The sequence below is a fragment of the Malania oleifera genome, chromosome 1 (assembly GCF_029873635.1).
Source record: "Malania oleifera isolate guangnan ecotype guangnan chromosome 1, ASM2987363v1, whole genome shotgun sequence".
Classification (NCBI taxonomy): Eukaryota; Viridiplantae; Streptophyta; class Magnoliopsida; order Santalales; family Ximeniaceae; genus Malania; species Malania oleifera.
The window spans coordinates 16662868-16673077 of NC_080417.1; positions in this window are offsets into that span (position 1 = coordinate 16662868).

Here is a 10210-nt window from a genome sequence, read left to right on the forward strand (position 1 = left end):
AAGACTCCCCCAAGTCCACCTATTTCAACCATCGATTTTCTTGTAGCTACATGCCTTGGTCATCTTCGAAAAACCATGAATTGGAATTTTTAAGTCAACTCTTTTAAATTACGTCCCTTTTGATTGGCTATTTAGAAGATAAGTTTCAAATTCTTGTTTTTGAAAATGAAAACAGTGAGCTGTGTTCTACATATTTTGTTTTCAAAAGTACGAGTAAATAATTAAATTCAGATTGAGCCCATGAAAATAAAAAGCAGAAAATGTATTTCTATAATCAAATGTGAGTGCGAACTTACAGCTGAATGGAAATTTTTTTGGGAAAAATTGCACATCAACCAGAAAAATCATCCTGCCAAGACGGGCAACTCCTTCCATGATTACAACAAAAATTGCAACCAGTTGGCAACCTCTTCTCCTTCTTCTTCTTCTTCTTCTTCCGGGAAGAAACCTATGCAAAGCCAAAAAAAGACCACATCTGCAGCGACAGGGCTGTGTTCCTTAATGGTCCTCCCCCTTTACCTCCCTCCCATTCAGTAACGACGCCCGACATGGTGATGACTTCGCCGGCGAAAATTCAATCCCGAACTCGAAGTGCATGCGTGAGGCTCTACCACGATCTCCTCTCCAATGGGTAGATCGAATTTGAATAGTCTCTGCTTTAATCCTGTAAAACCCACTCTCTCATCATCATCATCATCTTCTTCTTCTTCTTCCCAATCGATTCCATTTTCTAAAATCACTCGACCATGGGAATCCTTTCTTCTCCCTTGTGGTTGGTCGCAGAATCATAGTTGAATAAACCACTTCTACCTTCCCCTGTTCTTAATACATGGAATATATCTCTGATAATCGCCGCCGACTTGGTTGGCGGCGGCGGCGTGAACCTAACTTCGTCGATGAGGGACTGAAGGGAAAAACCACGAAAATCTTGATGTTGATTGCCTGCTGGTTCGTATTTTTTGACTATTGATTATTTCTGATTATTGGGGTGATTAATTATTCTACTTTTACTTGGTATTGATTGGATTAGGGAGAGGTATATGTCGAGATACCGTGTTTGGCAATTTCCCCTTTTCCGGCGAGCGTATTAAGTATTTCCTCAATCCGCAAGGACCCGGTCTGTTGTCAAAGGGCATAGCATCATTGTCTTTTGCGCCTCGAGCGTATTGACAATTGGCAACTTAAAAAACCAACGGTCATGATTCAAAGGATTTGTTGTTGGAATTCTTTTAAACAAATACAACCATTTAACAATCTTTCTCTCCTCCTCCTCCTCCCAATAATGGTGTTAGGGGGAAAACCTGATTTCAGAGTTCTTAAAAAACATATTCTATACAAAACTCCTTTTAGAAATTAGAAATACCAACAAAATAGAAACCTATTTTTTCCAAGCCTGATCAAGAATAATCTCAACCGAACAACAACGACAAAATACCGTAAGATACAACAATCCACAGCAAATTTATAGAAATATAGATATACATGATCAGCCACCAGAGAAATAATGCAAGAGATTTACGTGGTTCAGCCTTAAAGGCCTACATCCACAGTAGGAACCTCACCTTTGGATCAGTTTTATTAATGGTGGAAATCAGTAACATAATACATACGGGACTTACTGATCTCTCCAAGAATTAGCCCAAGAAGCATCCCAGGAAACCCTAACCCTCTTGTTTTTCTCTGCCAAGAGCTTTCGGCCTCTCTCTTTTTTTCTTATTCTCTCTCGAAATCCCCCTCCTAGAAATATTTACAATCTGTTTTTTGTTCTGCTCCACAAAATACATTTCTAAAAGAAATACAAGTGACTAACAATTGCCCTTAATGAAAACTAAATTTTGACCGTTGGATTTCGAGCACATTAGATGACTCAAAACTGTCCCAAATTGTAAGCTTGACATTTTGCATGCAACAATTCTCCACCCTGGCAAGCTTGTAATCCTTGCTCTTCCCTTGCTTATCCTATGGTTGTTCCTACAAAACAACACTAGAAACTTCCTAAATAAATCAAGTTTAAACAATGTTCAAACTTGGATTTTGGTACTACTTTAGTCATCATATAAGAGGGATTATCCTCTGTTGGAATTTTCCTTACTTCTATTTCTCCATTAGAAATAATATCTCTCAAAAAATGCAGTTTAACATCTATATGTTTTGACCTATCATAATAAACATGATTCTTAACCAAATGAATAGTACTTTGATTGTCACAATAAACAATGACAGTTCCACTATACATTCCTAATTCTAGGCATAGTCCTTTTATCCATATAGCCTCCTTGTCATGACTATATATTCAGCCTCCGTGGTGGACAAAACTACCACCGACTGCATGTATGATTTCCAACTAGCAACACTACCCAAAAAAGAAAAGACCATACCAGACAAAGACTTCATGGTATCTAGATTTCCAACATAATCAGAATCTACATATCCTTTTAACCATATTTTACAATGCATATCCTTTTTTTTCAAATATTAATCCTTACTGTTTTGTTCCATACATGTATTGAAATATTTGTTTCAAAGCATGTCAATGTGGTTTTCCAGGTTTGCTCATAAATTTGCTCACTTGACTTACAACATAAGATAGATCAGGTCTAGAACATACCATAGCATACATTACACTACCAACCATACTAGCATAAGGTATTCTATTCATAAACAGTGACTCATCTTTAGTTTCAAGACACTGTTTCCTAGACAATTTAACATGCTGTGCAACAAGAACAGAAATAGGTTTAACATGACTCATTCCAAATATTTTTAACACCTTTAAAATATAAAACTTTTGAAACAAGTAAAGAAGAATTTTATCCCTTTCTCTAGTTATTTCCATGCTAAGTATTCTTTTTAGCAAGACTTAAGCCTTTCATTTCAAATTCATATTTAAGCATGCATTTAACTTGATTTAACAGATCCAAGTCTCCATAAGCAATCAACATGTCATCAACATATAATAACAAATATATATGACATTAATCACACAATTTATAATAGACACAACTACCATAGTTGCTTCTATAGAAATCATTTTGAATCATGTAAGAATCAAATCTTTTATACCATTATTTAGGTGATTGTTTCATCCCATATAAAGATTTCTTTAATAAACATACATGATTTTTATTCATTTCTGTGTCAAAACGCTCGAGAGGTTGCATATAAATTGCTTATTCAAATTACCATGCAAGAAAGCAATTTTAACATCAAGTGTTTCAAATGCAAGTTATTTACAGCAACAAAAATAGAATTCTTATTAAACTATGCCTCACAACAGGGGAAAATATTTCATTATAATCTACCATTTCCCTTTGTGTAAATCCCTTAGCCACTAGTCTAGCTTTATACCTAGGTGGTCCAATTCCAGAGATTCCCTCTTTCCTCTTAAAGATCCACTTGGATCCTATAAGTTTCTACTTTTCTGGTCTAGGCACCATCACCCATGTCTTATTCTTGTTTAGAGACTCCATTTATTCTTGCATTGTAAGAATTCATTTCTCAGCCTCTTTACTATCCATGGTACAGAGACTCGAAAAATTTATTTATGAAAAATAATAAAGGAATGAAAAGGGGAAAATTTTTAAAAAAGGGAATAGTAGGCTTCGTCGACGAATCCCTGTTTTCATTGACGAAGGTCCTTCAATGGTTCGTCGACGAAGTTCAAGCGTCGTCGACAAACAGATCCCGAACGACATAAATTTCAGAATTTGAGTTCATTGACGAAGTCCTTTTTTTTTGCCGACGAACGTCCTTCTGTAACTCGTTGACGAAGATGTCATCTCATTGATGAGTTTGGCCGAGTCAACAACTTATAAATTGAAATTTTCATTTCTTCATTGTTAAGCAACCTTATTTTTTCGTTTCTCTCTTTAAAGAACGACGCTTCTCTCTCTCTCTCTCTCTCTCTCTCTCTCTCTCTCTCTCGCCATTCGTCGCCTGATTTGACGATCGGAAGCTGCTACGAAGATCTAGGGGAAATTATCTATAAGTTTAGCGGAGTGGATTCTTGAACGGGGTCTTTTTGGGCTTTAGCCCAAAGTTGAGGTAAGGGTAGAAATGAATTGTTTGACTAGTATATGATTATTTAAATGGGGTATATGGGTTTGGGGAGGTTTAATAGTTGTTGATTTGGGATATGAGTTGATAAACTAGGGTTTTTGAGTCAGGGTTCACGTGAGCGCCGTAAGCATCATTTTGGGGTCACTACAGGCGTAATTCAGGAAACCATGTAAGAGGAATAGATTAAGCCAGTAGTTTTTATGAATTTACCGGTTTAAATGGAAAATATATGTGTTTATAAATGTATATAATTGTCAGGTGAGTTTTAAAAGAAAAGTTAACCGTTTGAACTGTGGTTTTTGAATCTAGGGCTATAGTTATTTTTTGTGAAAATGGAATGATTAAAGTAATGTGTTTTATGGAAAATGTGAGGATAATTTGATATGTATCTTCAGTAAAACGGATGATGAACATGAGTTGACTTTTGTTATTTCAAATGATATAATTATGCGTATTACTTAAATGGTGTGACATGAGTAAAATGAAACTATTGAGTTGAGTATATATGTATATGTATGACATGTTGGGAAATACTGACATGTATTGGGATTATATTGCATGTGTATTGTTAATCAGAGTAGGATATGAATGTTAAATTGCAGTGCATGATTTGAGAACTCCGATGGACTATAGTGAGGTACAGTATTGTTGCGTATGATTTTTTGCAGAGATTAGTGCACCCACATGTCTTAAAGAGAGTGTGGAGATGGGATGGTCGATTGTGCTGTGTAGGGTAGAGATTCCCCCTACAGTCTAGACCAGTGTAGGAAAGCCAATTTGACTTACAAAGTGAAGAGGTTGTTTTCTGATTTAGCTCTAGTGGGCCGACTAGGGTGAAGTCCAGCCTTCGAGCTGCACAACCCGTCATGGGGGGAAGCATAACAGTGATTATCTATCTGGTAGTGAGTTCTAAATGCATAATTGTTTAATTGAACCAATGAATAATATGAGAACATAATATGTGAATGCAAACGTGAATATAAAGCAGCATGAAATTAGAGTAATGTGAAATGTGAATGTGAATGTGGAAGTGAGATTATTATGATGTGAAATATGGAAATAAGATTCACGTGATGTGAACTGTGAAAGTGAATTATGTGATATGAAATATTGAGAATATGATAAGATGAATGGTACAAAGATAATAGATACAGAGTAAAGTAAATGTATTATGTATATATATATATATATATATATATATATATATATATATATTGTAGTATTATATGTATTTGGGGCGAAGTATACTCTCCGTCCGAGGACTTGCTGAGAAAGGCGAGTGCCCTGATTAGTATCTGATGTAGCCATACTGGACTGCATAACGTATTAGGGTAGAGAGAAACTACTTGTATAAGTGGATAATCTTCCCTATTCTTGAGAACTTCTGCCAGTAAACATTTGTGTGAATGTGTGTGTGTACGAGATAAATGAATCACGTGAGGGCTTACTGAGTAAGGTAAGTGCCCTAATATGCTTCAATTGTAACTATAGGTTGCCTAAGGTATCAGAGCAGAGGGGTGCTACTTGTATGGGAGGGTAATCACCCAAATCCTTGGGAACTCTCATTGGTAACATATTCTGCATGTGTGTGAGTAGGGACAAAGAATGTTTTTATAACTGTGATACTTTTGTAAATGATAATTATATATTTGTACACAAACCTCATGTTAGCCACATACTGGTGTTAATCTATTCCGACTTACTGAGATGTGTCTCACCCAATATGGAATTTTATCTTTTTCAAGAGGACTATGTGATCGAGCTCAGTGAGCTCGGGGCTTGGCGTAGCGTTTTAAGAGAAAGAGAGAGGGTATAAACTTTGGTTACATTTTTGAGTTGTATATTTTGGGGTTGTATTATATTTAAGTTTTTTGTGATGTATATATATGTTTGTGAATACTGGTTTTTTGGAGAATACGTTTTGAGATTATATAGGTGTGGATACTCTGGTATATTATTGAGGAATTGTTATTATTTTCGCTGCATAATTGATGTGAGAATATCAATACAGGTAATGGAACATGTGGCACCTAGGCCCCATTTGGGGGGTTCGAGGTGTCACAAGGTGGTATCAGAGTTATACTTCAAATAACACTCCAGACCCTAGTTTTGGGTTCGGGGCGTTACACATGGCCTCTCTAAAAGTCCTAGACTCTACTTCAGTTTCTGTTTTAGTAACAAAAAGAGCAAAAGTTGTCATATCAGCTTTCCCATACCTTTGAGGAGGTGTTATGATCCTCCTCTCCCTATCCCTTACTAAAAGGTAGGTTTTACTTGATTCAAAAGTTCCAGTTTCTGAGTTTTGCACCTCATAATCTATAGTATCTGTTTTTGAATAGCTGTGAGAAGTGGAGGGTTCTCCACCTCAAATTGCAGGTCACTGGTATCAGAGCACCTAGCAAATTCATCTGAATTTTCTAGTTTCTCCCCCATGGCAGCTTCATTAAAAACTACATCCCTACTAATAATACATTTTTGTTTTCCACGTTCTGTAACCCAGAGTTTATAGCAACCCAAAGTTTATAGCCTTTAACCCCCTCTGGGCATCGTACAAAAATGCATTTAATAGCCCTAGGCTCTAATTTATAAGTTTTCTAATGTGAGCATAGGCTATGCACCCAAATACATTTAATCCTTGATAATTAGTTGCCTTACCAGACTAGATTTCTTGAGAGGTTTTAAAGTTGAGAGCTGGGGAAGGACACCTATTAATAAGGTATACAACAGTGGTCATAGCCTCTTCTTAGAAAGTCTTAGGCAGACCTCAAGTGGCTAGCATACATCTTACCCTTTCAAGAATGGTCATATTCATCCTTTCAGTTAATCCATTCTTTTGGGGAGTTTCCCTAACAGTCCTATGTCTAGCAATGCCCTCAATTTTACAAAATTTAGAAAATTCATTTGACAAGTCTTCTAATTCATTGTATGTTCTCAATGTTTTAACTTTTATGCCAACCTGAGTTTCAACTAAAGTTTTCCATTCTTTAAACTTCTCAAAAGTATCACTTTTATGTTTTAAAACATAAAACAATACTTTCCTAGAAAACTCATCTATTATTGATAGAAAATACCTAGAACCACCATGAGAACTAATGTTAGCAGGTCCCCACAAGTCTGAATGTATGTAATTCGTCTTCGACCAATCGATCCTTCGAAGCAGTACGAAACCAGCAGGAGCCCTTCGAAGTTCGAACTAGCATGAGGCTTTCGTCTTCGACCCTTCAAACCAGCAGGAGCTCTTCGTCTTCGAGCCTTTGAACCAGCATGAGCCCTTTGTCTTCAAGGTTCGAGCCTTCGTGAGTCGTTAGGCTGCTTCGATTTTCAAACTAATAGTGTCTTGTCCCAAGTGCTGCTACCAGTATGAGCTTGTTTCTGGAGACATAGTTATTATCAAGTCACAAGAAATTAGGATCTCCTCTTGCTGAACGCAGCATGGATGTTCTGGCATGGGAAAGAACCATAAACTTCCTGCAGATGATGAGAGAAAGCAGTGCAACTGCCGTTCACTTCATTGTGGAATTTTTGAGGTCAAAGGTTAGCAAAGGTTTAACGAGTTTCTAAGCAAACCCTAGAGCCTCCGTCGCCGAACATCGCCTCTTCATAGGCAAATCTCCAAACAGCTTGGTCTCCCGGTGTCCAACGAGCAAAGTCCTTGAAGCCTTAGCTCTCGCGATTCAGATCTGCAACGGTAGCGACGACCCAATCCCCACAACCCACGCGCTGTCGTGCAACCACCACTGGCCACGCTGCACTCTTGCGCAAGACACTGTGCACACGACCACCACTGGCCACGCTGCTGCCGATCGCCACTCAAGCCGCGCTGATATCACCTGTGCCAGCTGTGGTCGCCGTTCCTTCGGATCTGGCTCTCTATGGGGCACACCGAAGCAGAGGTTGCAGAGGGTGGTTTTTCCGAGATTTGTAGAGGAGGTTTACGAAGACGGTGGTGGGATGACGGCGAGTTTGAAAAATCTTGCAACGACAACGAAGGGACTTTCAGCCCTTGAGACAACAGCGACTAGGTGTTGTTTCGAGGTCTCGTAGAAGAGAGTCAGACGGTGCCGTTTCTGGGATTTGCAGAGGAGAATTCCCGAGCCTCCTCCTGCTGTGAGAATTTTTCTAGAGAGAAGAGTCATCAGCTGCAACTACGGTCACCCACTTCGCCGCTTTCTGGTTTTCTAGGACTTTGAATTTCGGCAAGCTTTCTTCTGCCGGTACTCTGAATCATTCTAAATCAGGTATGTCTCTCTTCCATTCTCATTGAAGTAAGACGCTTACTATGTAGGAGTCAATGGTGGCGCCTACCAGCCCTCTGGGGGATCCTCCACTAGTGGGGCCTCCTTCGAAAGGTGGTTTAGGACCTTTATCGTATGCCCATGTAGTATCACGTTCTAATGCTAATGTTGTTAACCCGTCGTCTTCTTCTTTCAAACTAGCCATGAGATATCCAATTGATGTTGATGGAGATATTGGTTTTATATTCTCGGAGGCTGAGATGAACAAAGTGGCGGAAGATTTTAGGTTTGCATTGGTTCTGAAATTTTTGCGATCTAGACCATCCATTGATGTTATCCGTTTGAATATCATAAAGTTGTGGGCCTTTCAGAGATCCCTTATGTTAGTTTTATGGATGATTTTCACGTACTGGTTCAAATGAAAAATGAACGAGATTTTCTTCATGGATGGTCTCATGAAGGAAGGATTCTGGCTGGATTTTCGTTTCATCTTTTTCGATGGACAAAGGATTTCAACCTAAAGCAGGAACCATCCTTGGCCCCTCAATAGTTATTTCTCCCTAGTCTTCCAATGCACATGTACAGATCTGATTGCTTACAAATTCTAGCCACGAGGTTTGGTCGAATCCTGGGAACTAACAATGCTACTCTTAATCAAACTAGGGCTATGGGTGCCAGAATGTGCATGGAGGTGGATTTATTGGCAGATTAGGTGGATGCTTTCCTAATTGTTGTTTCTACAAATTAGAAAATTTGGTAGGAAGTGAGATACGAAAAGCAAGGATTTTATTGTGAGAAATGTCATAGACAGGGGCATTCAAAGGTGGTATGCCGAGGGGGCGAAAGGAAACAAAAAATTAGGGATAGAAGTAAGGATACGGAATATGGGAAAATCGACAAGAAGTTTGGCGTGTGAAGAAATTGGATAAAGGGAAGGAAGTTCAGAGAGAATTGATAGATCCATGCATTGTCAAAGAACCTGTAGAGGGGGCTCAGGCTCAAGAGGGTGCAACGACATCACAAATTTTTCCAGTGGTTGAGACAGTTCCGCAACGTGAGATGGAAGAGGGGGAGTTTGTTCCTGAAGATCCGAGGCCTGAAGTGGAGACTTTGCAGCGAAATATAAATCAGTATGAGATTGTGCAGAGGGAGGCGAGTGTTGAACCAGTCTTAGGTGCTCTTGACGCTGATATTCTGATAGTGGAAGATGGCATAGTAGTGCGTGATCAGTTGATGACGTCTAATAATATGGTTACATAAATTTTGGAACAAGAGTGTACCTTCATGGCCAGGTGTGTCCCACATAATTGTGAATCGAATAGGGAGGTGGAGACAAATAATTTAGAGAAACTCCCTTTAGAAAAAGGCTTTTGTTCGGATGATGATTTACATGTTCCGATTGTTAAGTTGAAGGATATTAATGGGTAAAGTGAGAAGAAGTCTCAACAGGTTATTACCCATCCAAAGAAACTTGATTTATGATTAATACAATTCTAGTGTGGAACGTGCGGAGTTTAGGCACATCGAAAAATGGTTTACATAAGTTAATGAGGAATTTTTCGCCTTCTATTTTGGTTCTTTCAGAGCCATTTTTTTATGAAAGTCTGATGTCGTAATGGACTGACTTTCTAAATTTTTTGAATTTTTGTGTGAATGCTTCAGTGGGGGTAAAATTTGGATATTTTGGGAAGAGAAAGTGCACTTTGAGTTACAACAAATGTTTGATCAAGTTATTTCGGGTATTTTTAGTTCTATGGACCAGATTTTTTTGGCTTCTTTTGTTTATGCTAAATGTCGTCAAATAGATCGTTGGGAACTTTGGAATGATTTGGAGTTTGTAAAGAGGGATGATTTCCCTTGGTTAATGGCGAGAGATTTTAATATTATCCATTCAGATTCGGAACGTATTGGTGGTC